General features: G+C 41.3%; 1 protein-coding gene and 1 long non-coding RNA gene across 3 annotated transcripts in view; one reads left to right on the plus strand and one right to left on the minus strand.

Annotated features, from left to right (window-relative positions):
• LOC122394896 (fibroblast growth factor receptor homolog 1-like) overlaps positions 1-1,010 on the minus strand; it is a 91,022-nt gene extending 90,012 nt beyond the window's left edge. Inside the window, exon 1 of the mRNA XM_043392102.1 lies at positions 391-1,010. The gene's annotated coding sequence lies outside the window, so the exon portion shown is untranslated. The remainder of the gene's footprint in view (positions 1-390) is intronic.
• The window catches only part of LOC122394897, a 48,647-nt gene that overhangs the window by 4,771 nt on the left and 19,781 nt on the right, over positions 1-24,095 (plus strand). For both annotated transcript variants that reach the window (XR_006258937.1, XR_006258938.1), the window contains exon 2: positions 6,476-6,669. This is a non-coding gene — a long non-coding RNA (uncharacterized LOC122394897). The remainder of the gene's footprint in view (positions 1-6,475; positions 6,670-24,095) is intronic.

Genomic DNA, 24,095 nt, shown 5'->3' on the forward strand with positions numbered 1-24,095 from the left:
CCACCCTCGGCAGATTAGAATCTCCTACGAGTTAGCAATAACCAAAAGAATCCTACTCCCATCCGTAGCTTTAAATAATGAATCGGAAACTCGTCTCGATGTCGACGAGGTTGCAAAAAAAAAAAATAAAATGTTAAATTAAGCTTCCGCTTGTTTAAGATGAAAATATTGTTCACGCGTAAAAGTTGAAGAACTTTCCAGTCAACGAACTTCTATTATGCATCGTTCGACCGCCAAAGTAAAATAAATGTAGCGAATACGTTGACGGAAGACGGCGTGTTTGGCTACTTTGATCGCGTCGAAAGTGAAACGAAAAGGGTCCGGGCGTCGCGCGATGCGGTCAACAAACAGCCCGCGGTTTTTAGCTTAACAACGGTTGCCGGTACTCACCAGTCGCGATCTCCTTTCCGAGAAAAGCTCCTCGCGGCGTGTCGGGAAGCCCCGTTCGGTCCGCGCGCGGGTTTCTGGCGGCTCTGGCTTTTCTCAATCCCCCTTGCGGCGGACGGGCGCGAAGAGGGAACAGGCACGAAGGCGATACGCCGCGGGAAATAAAAGAAATATCCCACCGCGTGGCCGCTGTCAGGGAAAATTCACTAGCGCGGTAGGAAGCTGATTCACCGGCGCGCGTATTCCTCCTTGTTATTTCAGGCGTCGCTATAAAATCCTCTCCGGTCCCATCCTAGGGCGCGCCGACTACGCTTCGGGGATACCTGTTACCGCGGGCTCGGCTCACGTGTCAACACCACCAGAAGCACCTGTCCAACCCCCTGACGGGTTCCCCTTTCACTCAAACACTGTCGATCACTGACCAAAAAGGTTCCCTCCAGCCGCGATCGATCACTGTTCCGCGGGGTGTATATCCAGGACCTCGAACCTCGAACCTCGATAGATGCTCCCGTTGCAACCCTGGCACCGATTGCGTGCGTTTTGCTGTCCGACCGACTGACTGTGGCTACCGTCGCGGCTACACTGACACAACTACGCGCTTCGAGGCGAGAGGATGCGCTCGAGGAAAGCTCGGGGCGAAGTGCCAGAAGAGTCGTCGCTTGAAATAACCGCTCGTCCACGGGCTCCCTCCGCCAACCCCCGTTGGCCGCTCACGTAGTTCCTCTCCCCACCACCGTGAGCGAAACTCGTACCCCACTCTCGCCACCCTCGCGGACGGCGAAACCTCTCCTACTCTGTCGCTCGACGCGCACCGGACCCCCGTCGCTCTCCCTCTCTCTCGCTCCGTCGCTGGTCGGTTGGTACGTGCCCGTGCGCGCACGTGCGTGGTCCGTCGCGGGCTTTTCGCGCCACGGCGGCCCGCCGGCCTGGCCGGCTCCGCCACGGATACGCTCCGCGGAATTTATTACGCCGCTAATGGGAAATGGAAATGTTGTAATAAGAAAGTCGTTCGCCGCGTACGCGCCGCGGAACGAGACGCCCGGGATTCGCTCGTCGCGAGCGTTCACGGTCGTCCCGGGACCCGACGGTAATGGGATATGGAAATATTGTTCGAGGGAATGTTTGAGCAGGGGGGTTCCCGTGGAATCCCTGGAATTGGAAGATCGAGGAAGCTGAGATAGGATCAAATAACAGACTGCGCGTTCCCTGTCGATTTGCAACGTACGAATGGGTGAAATTCTTGCGTTTACCGATGCATCTTGAGATGGGATACCGATACCAGGGACCTTTGGTGAGGAGCTTATTGTTTGACGAGGTATGTAAGATGGACTTGAATCGTATCAGGAAGGCACCTGTTTCTTGATTTCTAATACTCGAATAGCTAGAATTTTTGTGTTCGATGATAAATTATGAAGTAGATTACTAGTACTAGGGATGTTTGAAGAGTATTTTATTGTTTGATGAGGTATGTAAGATGGACTTGAATCGTATCAGGAAGGCACCTGTTTCTTGATTTCTAATACTCGAATAGCTAGAATTTTTGTGTTTGAACTGGATTACTAGGATTACTAGGGATGTTTGAAGAGTATCTTATTGTTTGATGAGGTATTTAAAATTGGACTTTTTAAGCAATTAAACTTGAATTGTATCAGAAAGGTGTATATCTGAGATGGATTCTAAGTCAAAGTACCGATGCTAGGGATAGTTGGAATCGCGAACACCAGTGTCCCGACCATAAAAAGAAACGGCAGAGGAGCAATCGGTTATTGAGATTCCACCAAGAATTATCGGGGAAAGTTAGGAAATTGTATGGTGTTCTTTTGCCCGAGCAAGAGTACACCGTCGTTATTCAATCACCGTCGGTGTCTATCGGTGCCTATCATTTGAAAACTGCTTCGTGTTTCGCTGGCGGCACGGTTACTGACTCCGCGTAATAACGGGAATGACCGGCCATATTGTTTTGCCGCGAAACCGCGCTCGACTCCCAACGACGTGCAACAAATCGAACAATTTTAACCAAACAACAATATTTAAACAGCGTTGCTCGAATAATATTTCTATACATTGGCGGGAGGAAAGGAATAAAATAAATGGTCACTGGTTAACGACAATAAGTATTATGTATTTCGATATTTTTTGCTCGGTGTCTATATTTGGGTCGACGAGACGAGACAGTGGAAAAAAAAAAAACGAAGCGTTCGCGCGATTTTCTGGCTGCAGTTGGCTGCCGCAGGACACTTAAGTCGCATTCAGGGTCACATTTGTTTACGTTTGCTGGACTCGTCTCGCTTGCTCGATTATCGATCGTGTCCGAGCTCGTGCCCCTTGTCTCGTGTTCGTTGAAATTGGACACCTTCTCCAAGGTTCGACCCATTCCAGAATCTGGTATAATTACAATGGTGTCGGTGACACAGATAACCCAACGGCTCGGAGACGTTGAGATTAATTCGCAGAATCCATTATTTTCTCTCGGCAAAATAAATAACTGTGATTCTATTTTTGGTGTTCGGTAGATAATTTGTCTCCGTACAAAAAATAGCGGCGTACCGTGGAATTAATTTCCCACAATCGATCGTCCATAGAATGTTCCGGCGTTCCAGCGAACGGAACAGTGCAACTCGCGACGCCGCGCCGCGAGCAGGTAATTCTGGAATCCTACGGCACGCAACAACCCCTATTTTTCTCGCTCGGCTGGAAGCGTTTCCAGCGTCGGCGAAACACGCTCCGGACATGTGTTGCAACGACCACCGTTTCGGTTCTCTTCCCCCTCGAGAGACGTTCAGTGCCACGGGAAGACGCGCCGCGCCACGAACGCCAGTCCCTCGGAGATCCACAAGCGAAGCCGCCTTCCCTTTTGCCACACCGTGCCCGGTGTCTCTCCGCCTCGGTTATTTATAGAAAGAAACGATGACTGGTTTAATCGCGATGACTTGTGGACTCGACGTACGCCTATTATTAGGCTCCCGGTGAAATTCTCGCGACTTTTTGCTCGGACGATCTTTTGATTCATTTGATCGTCGCTAAGCTGTTTACACCGTAAACTCGGTCCTTTTCGACGACGATCATTCGCGTATCGATTACCCACGGAGTCCAAATTACCGCCTTTGCTACGGCGATCGTCTTGCAAAATATTTAATGTCCGGCGCGAGAAATCTTCATCCACCTTCGCGTTCGTCTAAAATGGTTCCCATTAAGAACGCTGTTATTTGCATAATTGTTACTATTAATTTAACGCAAAGCACGTGGAGTATCGTTATAAATTTTTGTTTGACCCTTTTCAATTTGTCTTTGTTTCGTAAGACGATACGATCGGGGCACCGGTTGCCAACAGCTCTCGAGTTGTTTCTTTTTAAGTAGAACACTTCGTACGTCTATTTCGAACGGAAACACTCGGAACGAATCTTTATGGACGTCTCGTATAGGCGCGTAGAAAGAAATTGCTCCGTGTTACGAGGTAACCGGCCGAAGAATTTGCTTTATGGCCGCCGTGGGGGGAGAAAAAAGGGAGTTTTCTAATGCCCCCGCGATAGAGGCATTAATTCAAAGTGCGGGGCCCGTGGGGTTCTAAAAGGCAGCGCGATCGCTGGCTTATTTCGGTCGTATTTCATCGAGGGGGCGCCATTAGCCACCGGAGGAATCGAGTGGCGTCCAGTCTCTCGAACCCTTTTTCCATCTTTTGATTTATCCCGTCGTTTCACAGGACCAATGAGCATATCAACCCTCTAATCAACCATTTACGAATTTCAACGTCACTTTTTCTCGTTCTTTTCATTTTTACCGATCCCCGTTTTCTCGATCGTCCCGTAATCGTCCGTGGAATTTGCGACGAGCCACGATGAATCGATTACGACCACGACGAATCGAAAGGGAAACAGTTTCCTTCGGCGTTCGTCGCGTCAAAGCAAACGTGTCGTTAAAAATCACGAATCGAGTCACGTTTTTTTCTAATCCTCACTTCCGTCGACTCATTTCACGCTGTTTTCACCGATTTCCTCGACCTGAAAAACTTTTGGTATTTAGAAAAAATTATAATCGTTGAATTGGCCAGTGAAGAACGTGGAACGAAAAATAGAAAAATTGTGAAACCTTTACGGACGTGCTCGTAGAGCGAAGGGCAAGGATTTCGACCGGAAGTCCCAGAGAACATAAATTAGGTGAAAGTTGACCTAAAAAAATCGCCAAAAGGGCGAACCTTCTGACCTAGGCGTCACTCGATACTGTTTGACCGCCATCTTACGACTTCCAGCTGGTTTTAAGAGTCCAGCGAAACAAAAAAGGTGCCAAAAATCTCCACCTTCTTCCTCTTCTGGTCCTGACCGAAATCTTGTGGAATTTTCTAACTTGTGAAACTTTAGAACCACTGGGTCCACAGATATTTTGACACAAAAGTATCAGAACAAATATTTGGGGAACAGAAATGTTTGGAACAGACTTTTTCCATGTTACAATCATTTTTGCAGGACATGAAAATTATTTTGTGGAATGTTTTAAGCTAATACTGACCCAAGGTGTCCGTTTGCCCTTTCACAATATTCTATTATATCACTGTAAAATGTTTACGGTACTTAATTACAGCTGTTTTAATTATTGTAATATGGAACCAACGATTACTACGGTATTTGGAGTTTCATTAATTGTGATACTTTTTATCCCCTTCGAGTTTTTACAGCTGTTTTAATTATTGCAATGTGGTACCAACAATTACCATTGTGAAGAAATATTCATAATTGAATGTTTCAGCGATATAATTGGAATATTTAATTGTGAGTATTTTTATTGGTTATTCCAATATTATAGCAATTAAAATAGTTTTAAATCTGAATCGTACCGCGGTGTCCTCGGGGAGGTTATGAACTGTCCTTGCAACATGCGAAAGTAATTTTATAAATGTCAAAATTCTCAATCAACGAAACACCGAACCAGTAATTATACTCGATATCTTTAGCAATTTAATTAACCGTGTACAATATCCCATCTGTTTTTACGGTATCTAGACATTTTTGTAATTTTTTACTTCCACGTCGCTAATTACTACCGAACCATAAGCTGTCGAAATGGTTAAAAATATTTTCATAAAGAAAACAAATATACCCTTCAGGGTCATTCTTATGCCTCATCCACGCGTCCCCACGCGACCTGGAAAGAAGATTATCACCAACGTCGGTGTATCCACCTAATTAGTACACGTCGAGGGTAAAGAACAGCTGATATAAAGCCACTCTTCGTCAACGTCGGCGGTTCGTCCGTCGTCGCTGATCGGGAACACCTTAAAATCCGTTTCGACGACGACCAGGAACGAATTAGCCCGCCCGGTATAAATAGTAACGCTGCAGCTCCCCGGGACACGTGACACCGAACAGCTTCGCGCGAATGCATCTCCTCCGACGATACTTTTATTCCAAATTGACAGAGACGAATATGTCGCGACATTTCTCTGATCGCCATTTTAAAACAATTTCGATCAAAGGGGCCCGTATCCGTTTCGATCGGGACCGTCCGCGTCGACGCCATTGCATTCGGGCTCGAACAACCGTGACACGTATTATACATTTTTATTTATCGAGTTAAAATTTTTTTTTCTGAACAAACCTTGAATTTTTTTTCAATTTTTATTCGTGTCTATTTGCAAATATTTATGTGACGGTGAAATCAGTAGCATTTGACTTTCGATTTTTACGAGTTTGATGTAGATATGAGAGGTTATGATTGCAAGAAGTTTTCTGGGTGTTTTAATTATTGTTAGTGGGTTTGCATGGATGTTCTGTTTATTCGTTAAAAGTTAATGAATGTTTCCAGTTTCTATGGACGAGGGATACTTTGTTGACGAGTTAACATAACCTCAAAGCTCCGGTTCGTGCAGTGAATTTTTTGTTTCTGGAAGTTGGAAAACAAAATTGGTTCGAAGAATCCGCGGTGGGGAGGGGAAGGTAGAGTGGGGGAGTGGCGGGTTTCGGGAGGGAAAATCTTTCAGTGGGACTCTCGGTGGCACTTGGTGCTGTCGTCGAGCGACGACCATGAATTGTCTCACGCTCCCGGGAACACGGTGCTCGTTTCTTCCCGCGACTTCCTTCGATTCTTATTTTTCCAGGGGACGGAAAGAGGCTGCGGTTTGAAGAATCTGTACGTACGCCCACGCACGTTTCGAACGAATCCTCGTTGCGACGATCAACGCGGTCGTTGGACCAGCCACGGGGAACCGTCCGCCATTGGAACACTTCATGGAACCCCATGGATCCCTTACAAGGCCTCACACTTTGTCATCCATCGCCACGAAACTTAGAGGTTTTTCATTTATCTATATTTATTCTACTAATAAAATTACTATTATTATTTATTTCACTAACAGTACACATTTACTTACAGAAAAATTTTAATGGGGGATTCTAGAGGCCAAAATAAGACTAAAATCAAGAATACCAATTTGTTAATAGAGGCTTCGTTAAAAAGTTATTAACAATTAAATTCGATAACTTCAAATCATTCTGGAAAAATTATTTTCGGTTGCGGGGGTCAATTACAATCATTTTTGGTGAACACACATACCTCCGAAATCCTATCCATTTTCGAAAAAAAATTCGAGAAAGTGTGAAACTTTTCGACGGAAAAAAAAAATTTCAAATCGTTTTGGAAAAATTATTTTCGGTTGCGGGGGTCGATTACAATCATTTTTGGTCATTACACATACCCTCTAATTCCTACGCACTTTCGAGAAAAAAATTCTTTTCCGAAATTAGGCGCCTAAATTTTTGGACGAAAAAGAAAAATTTCAAATCGTTTTGACAAAATTATTTTCGATTGCGGGGGTCTATTACAATCATTTTTGGTCATTACACATACCCTCGAAATCCTACGCACTTTCGAGAAAAAAATTCTTTTCCGAAATTAGGCGCCTAAATTTTTGGACGAAAAAGAAAAATTTCAAATCGTTTCAAAAAAATTATTTTCGTTTGCGGGGGTCTGTTACAATCATTTTTTATCATTACACATACCCTCGAAATCCTACTCACTTTCGAGAAAAAAATTCGAGAATGTGGGAAATTTTTCGACGGAAAAGAAAAATTTCAAATCGTTTTGGAAAAATTATTTTCGATTGCGGGGGTCTATTACAATCATTTTTGGGTAATAGACATACCCCCGAAATCTTGCGCATTTTCGGGAAAAAAATTCAGTAAGGGTGGAACTTTAAATGTTAATAACTTTTTAACGAAGTCTCCATCAACAAATTGGTATTCTTGATTTTCGTCTTATTTTGGTCTCTAGAATTTCCCATTAAAATTTTTCCCATGATTTTCAGTTTATTTTACAAGTTTCCAATTGAAAAATTTTTGCGATCCAAATATTCACATATTAATCAAAAGCATGTGTTTATGTGCAGTTTGAATTTAAAATTACTACCACTATTTATTCCACTAATAGTATCCACACATTTAGTATTGTATTTATTATATAAACAATACAGTTTATTATACAGGTTTTTTTATTATACAAGTGTTTTTGTACAGTTGTATTCAGCTTGAACTTGGTAATGGAAAAGTTTTGGATGCACGTGGGGTTAGGTTTAGAAATAGAAAGCAGTCAACTGGAAACAGAACGCCAGTGTTGTAATTGTATTTAAAGTCCAAGGTAAATTGTAACGATCGATTGTTTGGCGAAGCAATGGCGGAAGTTTCCAAGGAACTCGACGTTCTCGTACTATTGCACAGAAACGTATTCGCGGTACGCCACACCCAAAGTCGATTCTATGTTTAATGTTATAAACAATGGAATTTCTCTGCGTGGCTGATAATAGTTAAATTCGTGTTCGTTCGAAACTCGTAACGATCATTATAATTATCCCATATTAATTATTTGGAAAACTATAATTTTTTTCGATACGACAATACGTATGTTCACAAATTTCGTTCGTGTTTCTCGTCTAGGAATTTTTCTTTTCGCGGTCAAAATTCCCTAGAAGTCCAGACGGTTGGTACAATCGTACTGTTTCCCCGCAGGAAAGATTCACTCACGGGTCGTGACTGTTTCTCTAAAGTTTAATGGCAGGCTCGATGTTAAACGATTATCGAAGAGGGGACGCAAAGTGGCCACTTCGCGGTTGTATTTCCAGCACGGTTCTTTTTCCATTCGCGGTTCAAGTGGCTCAACATCCGCTGTTAATTGCATCCTGCGATCGCTTCAAGGAACACGCTGCGAAACGAATTCCCCTGAACCTATGCAGTGTCCATCTGGGCTCTGATTACTCATTACATTTGCAATACGCGAACCGAGAGCCCCCCCCCCGTGTCGATGAAACTTATTCGCTATTACGATTTCGACAAAATTCCCTATAAAAATAAAAACACTATATCATTGTCTCCTCAAACTTCTTCATTCATCTTTAAACGAGTGATATACGATTTTTAAAAATTCATATACACTCTTGGAATACTCTATTCGAGTACGTTAATTATTGCTAATATTTTCGCAAATTATATAGCCTATAATTTTCGTTGGAACACAAAGAACATGTAAACAAAATTTCATCCAGATCGGACAAAAATAGTAGAAGTTATAAGGAGAGTACAAACACACAGAATGTATATGTTGCTTATAAGAAAAAAATCAGAATAAACGATATCAATTACTTTGTGATCGGTTAAAATTTACGTTGATAAATTAGTGATAGCAAAGTGAAAAATAATTATCGTACCGAATAATTGTTGGAGGAAACGCACTCTAACGAAAGTACAATTTACACGAATAATCAATCGCGGTTCTATAAATCTTCGTCGCGTAAATTGTCTTGACAGTTAAAAAGTAAATGGAATAAAAAGTGGATTTAAATGGTCTCGATTGCTCGACGGGGCAGATAACGCCGCTTAATATGCAATTAAGTCACTATTAATTATCGATTTGTCAATTTCCATTAAAAATCAACACCCCGGCGATTATTGTTTATTTTCGACCGAGTCAACGGTAAAGGGTCCGTGATTAAGACCACGGGAAACAGGTTGCTTTCGCTTTTAATTACTCGCGATCGTGTTGATTAGGTCCGCGCGCCGCTTCGCGACGATATTTCTACCGATAAATATTTTTGCGGTACCTTAAAGGCAGCGGGAGATATTAATTAACAATTCCTGGCGTGCGTACCATCGGGCACGATATTAATATTAAATTAACTTGACGTTCCGCTCGAGTGTTACGGAAACCGTGATATCTTTCGCCATGAATTTCAGCATGATTTAATCTATATTCGCCCATCTGATCGCTGCTCGCTAATTGCTAGTTCGTACAACCGGAATACTGGCAATAATTAAAGTTATGGGCTAATATTGCACGATATCTGAAATTAAATACCAGACAAAAGTCGTAATGGAGAGTTTTTAAACAATTATTAAATTCTACGACACAAGTAGGGAATTTGGTTAAAATATATTTACGAAAAAATTGTGGTAGAAACGCAGAAGAATGCAACGAACGAAGTTGGAATACAATTAGCATTGCTGCGTATGGTTTGAAACAATAAATTATTCGGAATTATGTCTGTACAGACAGGTGGCGCCATCCCGGTCGTCAAACAGTCCATCAAAACGATAATGATTGAACATTCCTAACCTCGACTCGTTCCTGGGACGAAAATGGCCGCGCGATAAAATCGAAGGTTGCGCGGCAACGGTCGATCGCGAGATCCGCGCGTAAATTTAGAACATTGTTTCTCGCTCGTCGAGCGAATTCCGTCGCGAGCCCATCTAAATTCGGCCATACTTGATCCGACAAACGACGCCCCTTCGAAATGCACTCGACCAAAGTTACGTGACAGGAGTATTTCCACGCCGGTGTTCGTATTCTCGATAAATTCGACTCTGGACGTTCATTCTTCATAAATACGGCGTAAAAGTCACCGTTGGACCGCGATTGTTTTGACGGATGTTGAAAAATCGCCCACGATTTCGCGAGGTGGAACGAACAACGCGAAACGGAAGGAATCGTGGCCCTCTGGCGACGGAAAATAGAACTAGGAGGCGTCCATCTATGTTGTTTATTTGGTTGCTTAACGATGGGGCACAATTTAAGTTGAAAATTAAGAATAACAACATTATATTCTAGGCTTTGTGTTCTATTTATTAATTGGTAAAATTTAGCATCAATGGCGTGTGAATGTTTCAGAAAATAATTGAACGTTTGACGATAAAAAGAAACGTTAATTTAGAATGGAAAATCACTAGATTTTCGGTTGGTCTATGGAAACAGCTGGACACTGTTGGCTATTTTCGCGGGATTGATCGGCGCACGTGTCCGAGGCGAGTAATAGAGAACGACAATGATTATACTGTCGGCTGCGATTTAATGAGCCGCGAAATCGTGGCTCGTTGCTGGCCGACGACACTACGCGCGTAATTGAAGCGACTAGACGGGATTCAGGAACAATCGGAGGACGCGTACGAGAATTTCTAGCGACGTGCTACTGAGTTGCAATTTGGAATCGGATCAAAAATATCGTGCACCCCTTTCCACACAAAACAAGAATTAAACCACTTCAACAAGCGGTATTCTTGCGATAAATTGATTAAAATGTTCTTTTTCCCGCGAGACTGACCGTACGTAGTATTTCCATTTCGAGGTTTCTCCACAGGTGGCGCTAGTAAATCCTCCGTTTATGGGGTTAGTTCGTGAGTTGACTCGTCGCGAGTTCTTGTCAAGTTTCACAACAATCATGAGGCTCTCGTCATCGACACATTTTTACATTCACGAGGTATTTGCAGAACAAATCTATCTCACGAGCCTAAACAAAATTAAATAGTATGCGTTTAAAAAATTACACGAAATTAAATCGTACGCCAAGAGGTTAGGTAACGCGTTGCGCAACGAAACGGCACCGAACTCGTCGAAATAATTTTTCCAAAACGTGTACGAACGTAAGCGAGAGTCTTCCGGCGGATTCGCCGCGCAGACGCGTTTATTATTAACTCTTTCGAATTGAGACATATACCCCTTTGAAGAGAGCAGAGCCATAACAGACTAAACAGCGGTTCCAGGTATTCGGGCTGGTGAAAAACCCCGGTTTCGCGGACTCTTTTTAACTCGTACGCGTTGAACGCTGTCATAATACGCCTCCAGCTTTCCGAGAAATGCCCGTTTGACCGCCGAAACTCCCCCGACGACTGCGGGGAAACGATTCGAATGTTCCGACTTGCGAAAACAATCGTTGCGTTTCATTGGCCGTTGACGCCGCAATGTAGAGTCGATTTAAATCGGGGTTTCTTGGATCCTTGTAATATATCTATAGATTGTACAGAAATTATTTTCAAGAACGAGTATATATTAAATTTCTTCAACTTGTCTATCCTAAAATAACAAAATAAATAAATAAACACAAGGAAAGAGTGAAAGAGTGAATCAAAGCTTTGCAAAATAATCCTAGACTCACTAGAAAGTATTATAGACTCTAGGGAATTGTGAAGGGGAACTAGTTTTATTCTAGAGCTACGTTAAAATTTTAGTACAGTAATTATTCGTTTCTATAATCACTAGAGAGTTGTATATTCATATTAATACTATGGTAGAAGTATCTCTAAGGGTACTCTAATTTTAGTAGAGCAGTGTTTCATTTTTATAGCAACATTTAACGTCTAATAGAATGCTAGTACCTTTCTATAGCAACATTTATAGTATGAGAGAACAGTGTGTCATATTTATAGCAACATTCAACATCTAATAGAGCACTAGTACATTTCTATAGCCACATTGAAACTATAGAGTATTAATTCATTTGTATAGCTACAGTGAGACTACCATAGAGTACTAGTACCTTTCTATAGCAACATTTATAGTACAAAAGAGCATTGTGTCATTGTTATAGCAACATTCAACATCTCCTAAAGCACTAGTGCATTTCTATAGCCACATTGAATTATAGCAGAGTACTAATTAATTTCTATAGCCACAGTGAGACTCCAATAGAGTACTAGTAACCTTCTATAGCAATATTTACAGCATGAAACATTAGTAGTCAAGTATACCGTAGAGAGAAGAGGAGATAGTCGATCCTAGAATAATGAATAGTAAAATAATAAACAAATAGACACACAAAGGTGTGAGTAGACGAATGAATCGATGGATAGGTGAAATAAATATGTTGAAATCGGTGACTGGCGATCGATAGGTGGCGGGCAAAGGGGATCGAGGTATCGAGGGGAAAAGAAGTCGTAATAGAGGGGCACGCGGCATCTTCGGTTGTTGACCGTTGCACGGCGATGGGCGGCCCTGTCGATAGAAGGCCCCAGCCGCGCAAGTCACATCTCCGTGCGTGGTTTCCGGTCATCCTCGTTGCTTCCTTCCATCGCTAATGACCCGTCCCCGCGCTTAGCGGACACCTCGGTCAGGTGGATCCCATAAGAGCCCCATGGGAAAACCGTGCCAACCGCGGGCACATGTACAGCCGCGTTACTGGTCCAGCCAGCCTCGAACCGGAAACGATTTCACGGTACGGGCCTCGTGATCAACACCTTCGACCATGCACGCTAGCTTAAAAATGTAACCCACTAGATCTTCGAGGTAATTTTCATTTTTTTGGGGTTGGATTTACTCTTGCGTGAAATTGTCGACACGGTTCAGCGTTTTTTTTTTTTTTTTGGAGGAATCGATTTTTCTAAAATTTGAAGACTTTCCATTAAGATTGGAATGGCGGGTTTTAATGAACGCAACGAAATAAGTCCCTATTGGTGCATGGTGGAATTTTTATTTTTTTGAGCAGAAAATTTTTGTGCGTACATTTTTAAGTGTGTGCATTATATTCACGTGTAACAAAATGGAGAATTATGTAAAATATGGTGAGACAATTTGAGTTTGACATGCTTGTCCCAGGGTTAACGAAATGGTAAGGGTACGTGAGAGGGCCAGAAGTGTCCTGACGAATTTCGAATTCAACCCTCGAGGGGCCCAGGTCCAGGGGGGAGAGTCGAAATTTCTGTCTGATTGCGATGCAGCAGTCATATCCGTGGAGATACATCGCTTCCGGTTGGAGACTCTCCTGCTAGGCTCCTCGTGTTGTCTCGATCGAGGATAGCCAAAGAGTGTCCTTGGGACTTCGTGAGGATACTCTTGAGGAGACCGAGCGTCCTACGAGGATGCAACCAGGGACGAATCTATCATAAAATTAATAAAATTAAAACGAGAACTTTAAAAACTAAACCCCAAACATCGTTACTCGTCGATTGTTTATAAAAAACTTTGCACAAATATTCAAAAATTTAAACATAATTAATTCGTGCCCCATTTTTATTTTAAGGGTGAAAACAACCCTTTAAAAAATTTTAAAAAATAGTATCTTTTTTTGAAAATTTATCGAAGGAATGATTCATTTAAGAAAAATTTGATGCTCGAAATAAATTGTTTTCTGTTCTAATAACAGTGGTTCGTTGCAATTAGCAACAATGACGATGAAAAACAAAGACCGTCTTTTTTTTTTTTGAAATTTAATTTACATAACTTGGTGCAATTTCGGTTCATCGTACTTGCAGTCCCGCAATCTGCAATGCATTTTGATAAATATTTATTTACGATATAGGTAAAAATTAGTTTCTGCGGCTACAGAACCGTGGAAAATTTATTTTCGGTTTAATTAGATAGTGAGACTTAATTAACAGTTTCTTCGAAGCTAGGCTTAATCGTGTACTTCCTCCTTTTTAATTGACGTATAATTTAGCGAGCAGGTTTCTGTCACAAGTTGCCTGATTTGTATGTTTCCTCGTTACATTGTATTTATATAAATAGTTAATTAATGCCTAGGGGAATTAAAGAAGGGTTTCATAAAATCTCCCCCTTTTAGTTTGTTTCCTTCGGTCGAAATTTAATTGGTTAAAGGGATTTATTAGAACATTCGATTATTACCTTTTAATTCGAAACCTTTTAATATTTATTGCATTCGTTTCACGGTTTTCTTGTTCAGGTTATACAATTTTTTTTTCAAACTGAAAAATTATTTTTGAGCGAGGATTTTTCAATTTAAAATGTTAATGTTAATATTGGAAGTACTTAATTTAAAAATAGTTTATGAATTAAAGATGACTTACACACGTTGATAACGTCGAGTATAAAACGATCAACTATTTCTCTCGTTGCCAGTTTGTACGCCATCTTTAATTCATCGATTAACTCCGGTTCAAGTATTTGCAATTATCTATATTTCAGCAGAGAGTTTGTAAAACTTAAAAATTGAATTTAGTTTGAAATAACGGTGTTTATTTCGAAGGATAACAATTTCTAGAGAGTTTCGTTTCATTTCTACGATGTATAGCGTGGGATTCCGTGGGCGTGTCGTGTTCTTCCGCGCGGAAATGCACCGGAAGAAGATCTTTCCCATAAAAGTCACAGCGGGAGCGTTCCATCGGTCCAACTGTCGACTCGGATTCTGCACCGGGCCGGAAAACGTCCTCTGGCCTCACGGTCCTTTCACAAAAAAATGTCCTCCGTGTCCCAGCGACAAAAAAATGTATCAGACGACTGGGGTTCCACCGATCGATGACCATTTTTACTCCCCCTTTAACGAAAACGAAAATAAATTGTGAGAAACACCGATTACCACTTCACGTCACTGTCCAAAGCAAAGAAAGTTCATCACATATAATATTAACATTCAATTTGGTATTTTTCTTAACCTCAATAAAGGATTAATTCACAATTATAAAAAGGAAAGTGCAAGATCGATTTTGTTAAAAAACAGTTTACCTTCCTTCTGTGAATTTACGATTGTATTATTCACGAATGACGAACCTAACCTAATACTTGTCATCGCGACGAAATAAGGGGCCGGTGTAGCTCGGTAGCAGGCAAGGAAAATATTATTCTTCGCGCGGTGTTGTCCCAGAAGGTGGAACGCTTATCGAATAATTTATAGAAATCGGAAATCGGTCGTGAGTAGCGAGGGAAAACACGACGAAAGTATAAAGCTGTCGCGGCGTGGCGCTCGTCAGCACGTTGTCATCGCTCGGATACATTTCGTTCGAGCTCGTTGCAGTCGTACCAACCTCTTCCCCTCTTAGTTTCTCTCCGGATCGTTGGAACCACCCGTCAGTGTCAGGTTTCTTCTATCGCGCCATTTTTCCCCCTCGAAACCATACTATGCTTCCTCCAGCTACAGTTTACAGTTTTCAAAATTATTAAAACGTCTTTGAAAAATGTAAAAATAAAGAATATTTCATTTCAAAGGGATAAATATTACTTTTGTACTCGACGGAATTTAGTATTATTCCTTTTATCGCGATATATTTTCGTTAGCTCGCGAGAGAACGAATTTAGCGAAATATTCAAGATGGCGGACAGGCATTCTTAACCCGCGCAGACGAGCAGCGTTAACTTCAACCAGCGGCCGGCCAGCGATTTGTACGATTACTCTTTAATGAATTTTTAAATTTCATTTCCGTGCAATTAAAGCTTTTTTGCGTGCAGCCATTGAATACGGTGTTCACTTTCGTTGCACAGGCTAAGCAAAATGGTTAATCAGCGTGCTCGGATCGGAAGGCTGCGGGTTGCGGAGGAAACGTGTAATATTTGTAAAACATGCGAACGGAAGCCCGAGATCGCAACTTGTTTAAGAGAGTCTCGGGCTATTCGTTGCCAAACGAATAATTTATGGTTTTAACACGCGTCAGAATTCGTTCGAACGAAATTCTATATCTATACCTCGTCTCTATAGCTATTAGAATTACACATTTGTACTAATACTCTGGTAGAAGCACCTCTGTTGACGCTCTAACTTTGGTAGAGCACTGTTCCATTTTTATAGCAACATTCAATATGTATTAGAGCACTAGTATATTTCTATAGCCACATTGAAATTATAGCAGAGTGCCAGTTCGGTTCTATAGCTATAGTGAAGCTTCTATAGAGTATTAGTTCATTTTTATGGCACTATTTGAAGCGTAATAGAGCAGTAGTCTATTTCTATAGGCACTAGAGTTACACATTCATATCAATATTCTGGTAGGAGCTCCTCTATGGACACTCTAGCTTTAGTAGTACACTTTTCCAGTTTTATAGCAACATTCAACAACTAATAGAGCACTAGAGCATTTCTATAGAGCAGTACTCTATTTCTAAAGCCATATTGAAATTATAGCAGAGTTCTAACTCAGTTCTATAGCTACAGAGAGCTTTGCAAAATAATCCTAGACTTACTAGAAAGTATTATAGACTGTAGGGAATTGTAAAAGGGGACCAGTTTTATTCTAGTCTTCTAGAGCTATGTTCAAATTTTAGTAGAGTAATTATTCGTTTCTATAGCTATTAGAGTTGCATATTCATATTAATATTATGATAGAAGTACCTCTAAGGGTACTCTAATTTTAGTAGAGCAGTGTTTCATTTTTATAGCAACATTCAATGTCTAATAGAGCACTAGTACATTTCTATAGCCACATTGAAACTATAGCAGAGTATTCATTTCTAGAGCTACACAGAGACTCCTATAGAGCACTAGTTCCTTTCTATAGCACTACTTGAAGTGCAATAGAGCAGTAGTCCATACAAAAATTCATAACAGTGGAACTAACAAGGAAAGCCTAGTGAATACAGTTCGAATTTTGTTAAAATTCTCCATTGAGATTTTTTGTATTTTTTTCGATAGGCAGGTGAATTTGTCTTGTAATTAACAACGCGAACTTTGATCTTTTCCCTCCAGTCTCTGTCTCGTTGGTCGACTGGTTAGTATACGATGCAACGAAATTGTTCGATCTATGTCTAACGGGTGGCTCGTACGAGGAACGCGGACGGACGAGCGCGCAGGAACAATTATCGCGTCATGGTCGAAGATGCCTCGCCGTACGAGGCATACCCGTGGCCAACGAAACAGAAACTGCACGGTGCCACGGAACGTACGTCAGTCGGTGGAGTGCTCGCGTGCGCTCGCAATTACGCACGTGCAATTACGCGCGTGCGATTACGTCGCGCGCGTTTACCTTTCGTGAGCAACCGGCTGACCTCCTGCGCCAGTGTCAAGTTCACTGTTAATTAGCGTTAACCAACGCCGATTACGGTCGCCGGTATCTGCGAAACACGGCCTCACTTTCATCGTCGGGGACGCCGGGGCTCCGATGATCGCGCCAGATAACCATACTCGTCGACCGCCGAGATGGACGAGGACGCCTCAACGTTTCAGACAGTTCCTATCAACGTTTCCTCCCCTTAATTGTTAATCAAGATCGGAATCGTACCGAAATTTTATTTCGCCGTACCTCGGCGCGTGTTACTAAACGAAATTCACGTCGAAGTTCGGTGCAATTATAGGAGAGAGGCTTTTAAAATTTCATCGAGTCTGTAAGATGCATTATTAACGTCAGAAAAGTGAGTAGAATAGAGTTATAGAGCCTAACTGGTGCTCTATTCGAGTTCCATTGCTGCTATAGACACGAATGATCGCTCTAATACTCGACTAGAGCTTGAATATTAAAGAAGAGTGCTCTGTAGAGGATAATTGGCCCACTATTGTAGTTCCATTGCTGCTATAAGAAGGAACAAGTACTCTAACATGGTGTAGGTTTACCGTACTATAGTTAGAATGTTCTTATACAAATATACCATGCTCTATTCGAGTTCCATAGCTGCTATAGACACGAATGATCGCTCTAATACTCCACTAGAGCTTGAATATTAAAGAAGAGTGCTCTATAGAGACTAACTGGTGCTCCATTCGAGTTCCATTGTTGCTATAAAAATATATCGGTGCTCCATTCGAATTCCACCGCTGCTATAGACACGAACAATCGTTCTAGCGCTCGAATAGAGCTTAGATATGAGAGTGAGCACTATATTAATCGTTGCACGTCCGCTTGAAGCAAATGTCAGCAGAAATAAAGAATAAAACGTGTAACTCTCGACACCTATCCCGGACATGTTTATCGTTTATTTACTTTGGAACGCCTCCGGTTCGCGGAGGATCTTAAAATGCGCGTAACGTGTTAATAATCGCGATGGCGGTCGAAATATACGAGACAGCCTGTACTCGTGGCGATTAAAAATTTCCAACAACCGCTCGGCTTCGCTGCCCGCGCCGGTCACGCTTTTTCGCGATATTTCTCCCGCCGATTATGAGATTCAATTTGTACACGGTCGTGTCCGTTTCCTGTCGATTAATCGCCGGAGTTGTTGCCGGTTTGCGAGTCGACGCGAGCTTGCAATTAAATCGCGCGTCGTCGACGTTTCCACAGTCGCCTCCTCGCCGGTGCTCGACCAGGGACAAGTTCTTCTTTCTCTGTCCTCGAAGGACCATCTGCCCTCCGCGCGAATAATGGAAACTCTCGAAAGGCTCGTCCTTCGTTAGCTGGCCGCGCGATACGTACACGTCGAGTCGGTTTTTGCTTTCAGGGATATCGACGGAATCCTTTCGACGGAACCCGTGGGCGCGACCCTCTAACCCAGTTCACACGACCGCTCTTTGTTCCAGTTCGCGAGGGGAGTACGAAAATGGCGGAGCGCGCGCCGGAACGGGACGGAACCGATTGTGCGGAATTCTTTTCGAGTCGTAGGCGGCCATTTACCCGTTTATTTGTCACTTTTTTTTTGTGTGTGCAATCCCAGGATCTCAGGAGCAGATAAAAAAACACGAATCCAAGAGACATTGACAGAGAGAGCAAGGTGAGAGGGCGAGGCAAAGCCCTGCAGAATAATCCTAGACTTGTAACGTAACCTAAAGGCGAGACGGGATGATAAAATACAGCCTGACACGAAGGGATAAGCTAGAAAGTATTATGGATCGTAGGGAACCGTGAATGGGAACCAGTTTCATTCTAGAGTTACATTCATGTTTCAGTAGAGTTCGTTTCTATAGCTGCTAGAGTTGTATATTCATATTAATAATGGGACAGAAGTACCTCTATCGATGCTCTAACTTTTTTAGAGCAGTATTCCATTTTTATAGCAACGTTCAACGTCTGATAGAGCACTAGTACACTTCTATAGCTACATTGAAACTATAGCAGAGTACCAGTTTGTTTCTGTAGCTATAGTGGGACTTCTATAGAGCACTAGTCTACTTCTATAACCCTACTTGAAGTGTAATACAACAGTAGTCCATTTCTATAGCCGCTAGAATTACACATTCATGTTAATACTCTGGCAGAAGTACCTCTATCAGCACTCTAACTTTGATAGAGCATTATCGTAATATCTTTGGTAGAGTAATATCGGTTGTAAAGTCATGGAAAGTAGGACTTTGCTTCTATAGCAGCGTTGAAACTATAGCAGAGTACTAGTTGCTTGCTATAGCAACGTTTATAGTATGAAAGAGCAGTGTTTCATTTTTATAACAACATTCGACGACTAATAGAGCACTAGTAGATTTCTCCAGAGCAGTACATCAGTTCTATAGCCACATTGAAACTATAGCGGAGTACTAGTTCCTTTCTATAGCAACATCTATAGTGTGAAAGAGTAGTGTTTCATTTTTAATAAATATGAAACATCTTCCATTTAAGCTTACATATTTTTTATTTCGTCAATGCAAAAATTTATTACTCTATTGGTGCTCTAACTTTAGTAGAGCAGTGTTCCATTTTTATAGCAACATTCAACGTCTAATAGAGCACTAGTACACTTCTCTAGCCACGTTGAAACTATAGCAGAATACTAATTAATTTCTATAGCAACATTTATAGTTTGAAAAATACAGTCTATTTCTATAGTTACATCGAACCTGTACTAGAGTATCAGTTAATTTCTATAGCAAATTCGGACTCCATTCGGACTCCAGTACATTTTTCGTTGCTTAAGTAATTCCATAAATTTGAGGTTACCTCGTGTGGCATTTATTTTGTTCGACGTTCGTGTATTTATAGTACTGAATTTGCACAATAATGTCGTACGTAAAGAACGTATAAATCGTGAATAAAAGATGAGGACCCGCGAAGAGTAAATATTATGATCGACAAGTCGTTGTTCCACTTCCTGGCAAATACGTAACGTTCAATCGGACAAGTTGTTCAGTTCTTTGCATCGTATTTAGCGCCGTAGGTTCAATAAGATTTAAGAAACACGATCCATCGATCAAGTACCACAACTTGTTCCATCCGCGAGCGTCTAGACTAACTGCACTCGCGGAGTGAAAGCCTTCCAAGTCTTCCTGTTTCTTGCCTTTATAAATCAACCTAGCAACCCGTCCACTGACAGTATTAGACACGAACAGTACGGTTAAGTGATTCGTAACGGTTGCAACAATACCGCCATGTCAAACACAGTGTTGTGGCAAAGAAAGGTGGATAGAACTGGCCACTTGGCACGCGGATGTCGAGAAGATTAAACTAACGTTACGTCGGGAACGATCGTAGATAATGAGACGATTGACTCTTCTCGTTTCAACCGTAACGAGATCTTGATTAACAATTTTCGCGATAAGACGTATTTACAAGATGGTAAAGATACTTCTGTAGAATCGAGCTATTTATTTCGTTCCGAGATCTGGGGAAGTTCTACATTTGTAGGTTAGAAACGCCATGGCAGTCGAGGCGTTAAAACCAATGGAAACGTCGCGAGATCGTAATTATCGATACGGTTAAAAGCGTGGCTGTTTCCAGTGTCGATAGACGGGACGAGCAGTCGACACGGGAATCGATCTGTCGCGCCGCCTCACGGCGACATCGGCCATTACCGGATCGGTCGTTTCGTATTTTCCCACGTTCCATCCACGGACAGGACGCAATTTTCGCTTCGTGGATTGTTTCGAGACGGCGCGTCAGGCCGCGTTTCTTACAAATAAGGCGCAGTACAAGCTGATGGAACGCCGCGATCAACAGGTTGCAATTTCTCCTGATTTACGGCACCGACGGTAATGTGTAATCATTGTGTTGGTTATGGCCGGCCGTGTGTCTACCGCGCGCTGTCAATGAGGTGCTTATTTTAATTCAACGGTTCGGCTTTATCGCGTAATCGTACGCGTACGTACCGTAAACGTTCAGGCGAAGGGATTCGCGTGGCGCGATAAATTAGATGCGGATCGCCTGTCCGTGCAGAATTTTTACGCTTTCGATCGTTTTCGAAGCGATCGCGTTACCGTACAAACCTCATCGCGTGTTCTCGCTGAACCGCGACACGCTCATTATATATTCGATTCCTTATTAGGCACTCGGTCATCGAATACTCTACCGATAAATTAACATTATTCATGTTTTCGTCCATTGAATATTTATTAAATAACATGCAAGGTTCGGTTAATTATTCGTCGAGAGAACACGATAACAGAGACTCGAATTGTTTCTGACGTTTACCATGTTCCAAGTCATATAGAGTTTCATTTTTATAGCGACTTTTCAGCTCTACTGGCGATCTAGAGCATTAAAATATAGTTCCACGTAATTTGTATAGCAAAGTGCATTGTCGAGTTTTATAGCTGGAGAACAACTTTGATAGAGCACCAGTTCAATTTTATAGCGACATTCGAAGTCGAATAGAGTTATAGTTCACTTTTATAGCGGTGTTCCAACTCTACAGGCGTTCTAGACCAATGAAATACAGTTCCAAGTCATTTATATAGCTAAGTGCAAGCTATGATTGAGTTTTATAGCAAACTGGAAGTCTAATAGAGTTCCAGTTCACTTTTATAGCGACTTTCGAACTCTACTGGCGTTCTAGAGCAATAAAATATAATTCTACGTCATTTATATAGCAAAGTGCAAGCAATCGTGGAGTTTTATAGCTAGAGAGCAACCTCGATAGAGCACCAGTTCAGTTTTTACCGACTTTCGAGCTCTACTGGCGTTCCAAAGCAATAAAATACAGTTCCAAGTCATTTATATACCAAAATACAAGCTATCATTAAGTTTTATAGCAACACTCGAAGTCGAATAGAGTTCCAGTTCACTTTTATAGCGACTTGCGAACTCTACTGACGTTCTAGAACAATAAAACATAATTCTACGTCATTTATATAGCAAAGTGCAAGCAATCGTGGAGTTTTATAGCTAGAGAACAACCTCGATAGGGCACCAGTTCAATTTTTACCGACTTTCGAGCTCTACTGGCGTTCCAAAGCAATAAAATACAGTTCCAAGTCATTTATATAGCAAAATACAAGCTATCATTAAGTTTTATAGCAGCACTCGAAGTCGAATAGAGTTCCAGGACATTTTTATAGCGACTTTCGAACTCTACTGGCGTTCTAGAGCAATAAAATATAATTCTACGTCATTTATATAGCAAAGTGCAAGCAATCGTGGAGTTTTATAGCTAGAGAGCAACCTCGATAGAGCACCAGTTCAGTTTTTACCGACTTTCGAGCTCTACTGGCGTTCCAAAGCAATAAAATACAGTTCCAAGTCATTTATATAGCAAAATACAACCTATCATTAAGTTTTATAGCAGCACTCGAAGTCGAATAGAGTTCCAGGACATTTTTATAGCGACTTTCGAACTCTACTGGCGTTCTAGAGCAATAAAATATAATTCTACGTCATTTATATAGCAAAGTGCAAGCAATCGTGGAGTTTTATAGCTAGAGAGCAACCTCGATAGAGCACCAGTTCAGTTTTTACCGACTTTCGAGCTCTACTGGCGTTCCAAAGCAATAAAATACAGTTCCAAGTCATTTATATACCAAAATACAAGCTATCATTAAGTTTTATAGCAACACTCGAAGTCGAATAGAGTTCCAGTTCACTTTTATAGCGACTTGCGAACTCTACTGACGTTCTAGAACAATAAAACATAATTCTACGTCATTTATATAGCAAAGTGCAAGCAATCGTGGAGTTTTATAGCTAGAGAGCAACCTCGATAGGGCACCAGTTCAATTTTTACCGACTTTCGAGCTCTACTGGCATTCCAAAGCAATAAAATACAGTTCCAAGTCATTTATATAGCAAAATACAATCTATCATTAAGTTTTATAGCAGCACTCGAAGTCGAATAGAGTTCCAGTTCACATTTATAGTGACTTTCGAACTCTACTAGCGTTCTAGAACAATAAAATATAATTCCACGTCATTTATATAGCAAAGTGCAAGCTATATTGAGTTTTATAGCAATACTTGAAGTCGAATAGAGTTCCACTTCACTTTTATAACTACTTTCGAACTCTACTGGTGTTCTAAACCAATAAAATACAGTTACAAGTCATTAATATAACAAATTGCAAGCTATAATTTACTTTTATAGCAGCACTCGAAGTCGAATAGAGTTCCAGTTCACATTTATAGTGACTTTCGAACTCTACTAGCGTTCTAGAACAATAAAATATAATTCCACGTCATTTATATAGCAAAGTGCAAGCTATATTGAGTTTAACAGCAATACTTGAAGTCGAATAGAGTTCCACTTCACTTTTATAACTACTTTCGAACTCTACTGGTGTTCTAAACCAATAAAATACAGTTACAAGTCATTAATATAACAAATTGCAAGCTATAATTTACTTTTATAGCAACACTCGAAGTCGATCAGAGTTCCAGTACATTTTTATAGCAAGATTCTAACCTAACAAGTACTAATACACATCTACTATGTTTTATTCGTTACATAAATAAAATCATTGCCCCAGAATAAAGTAATTAGAACCACAGTCGCGATCTGAATATATTTCCTCGGAATAGTATTTGTTTTTTAATCGCGTGGAGTAATTAAATGCTCAGAAACGTTAATTGTTCGATGTACATTATTTAGCTGGCTCAATTATAAGAAGGTTATCGATTTCTAACCCTCGCGAAAGCAGTTATTATCGTATTATTTATTGTTGTAATGAGATAATAATT

The sequence above is a fragment of the Colletes gigas genome, unplaced genomic scaffold (genome assembly GCF_013123115.1).
Source record: "Colletes gigas isolate AHSC1104 unplaced genomic scaffold, ASM1312311v1 Colletes_gigas_Sc00004, whole genome shotgun sequence".
NCBI lineage: Eukaryota > Metazoa > Arthropoda > Insecta > Hymenoptera > Colletidae > Colletes > Colletes gigas.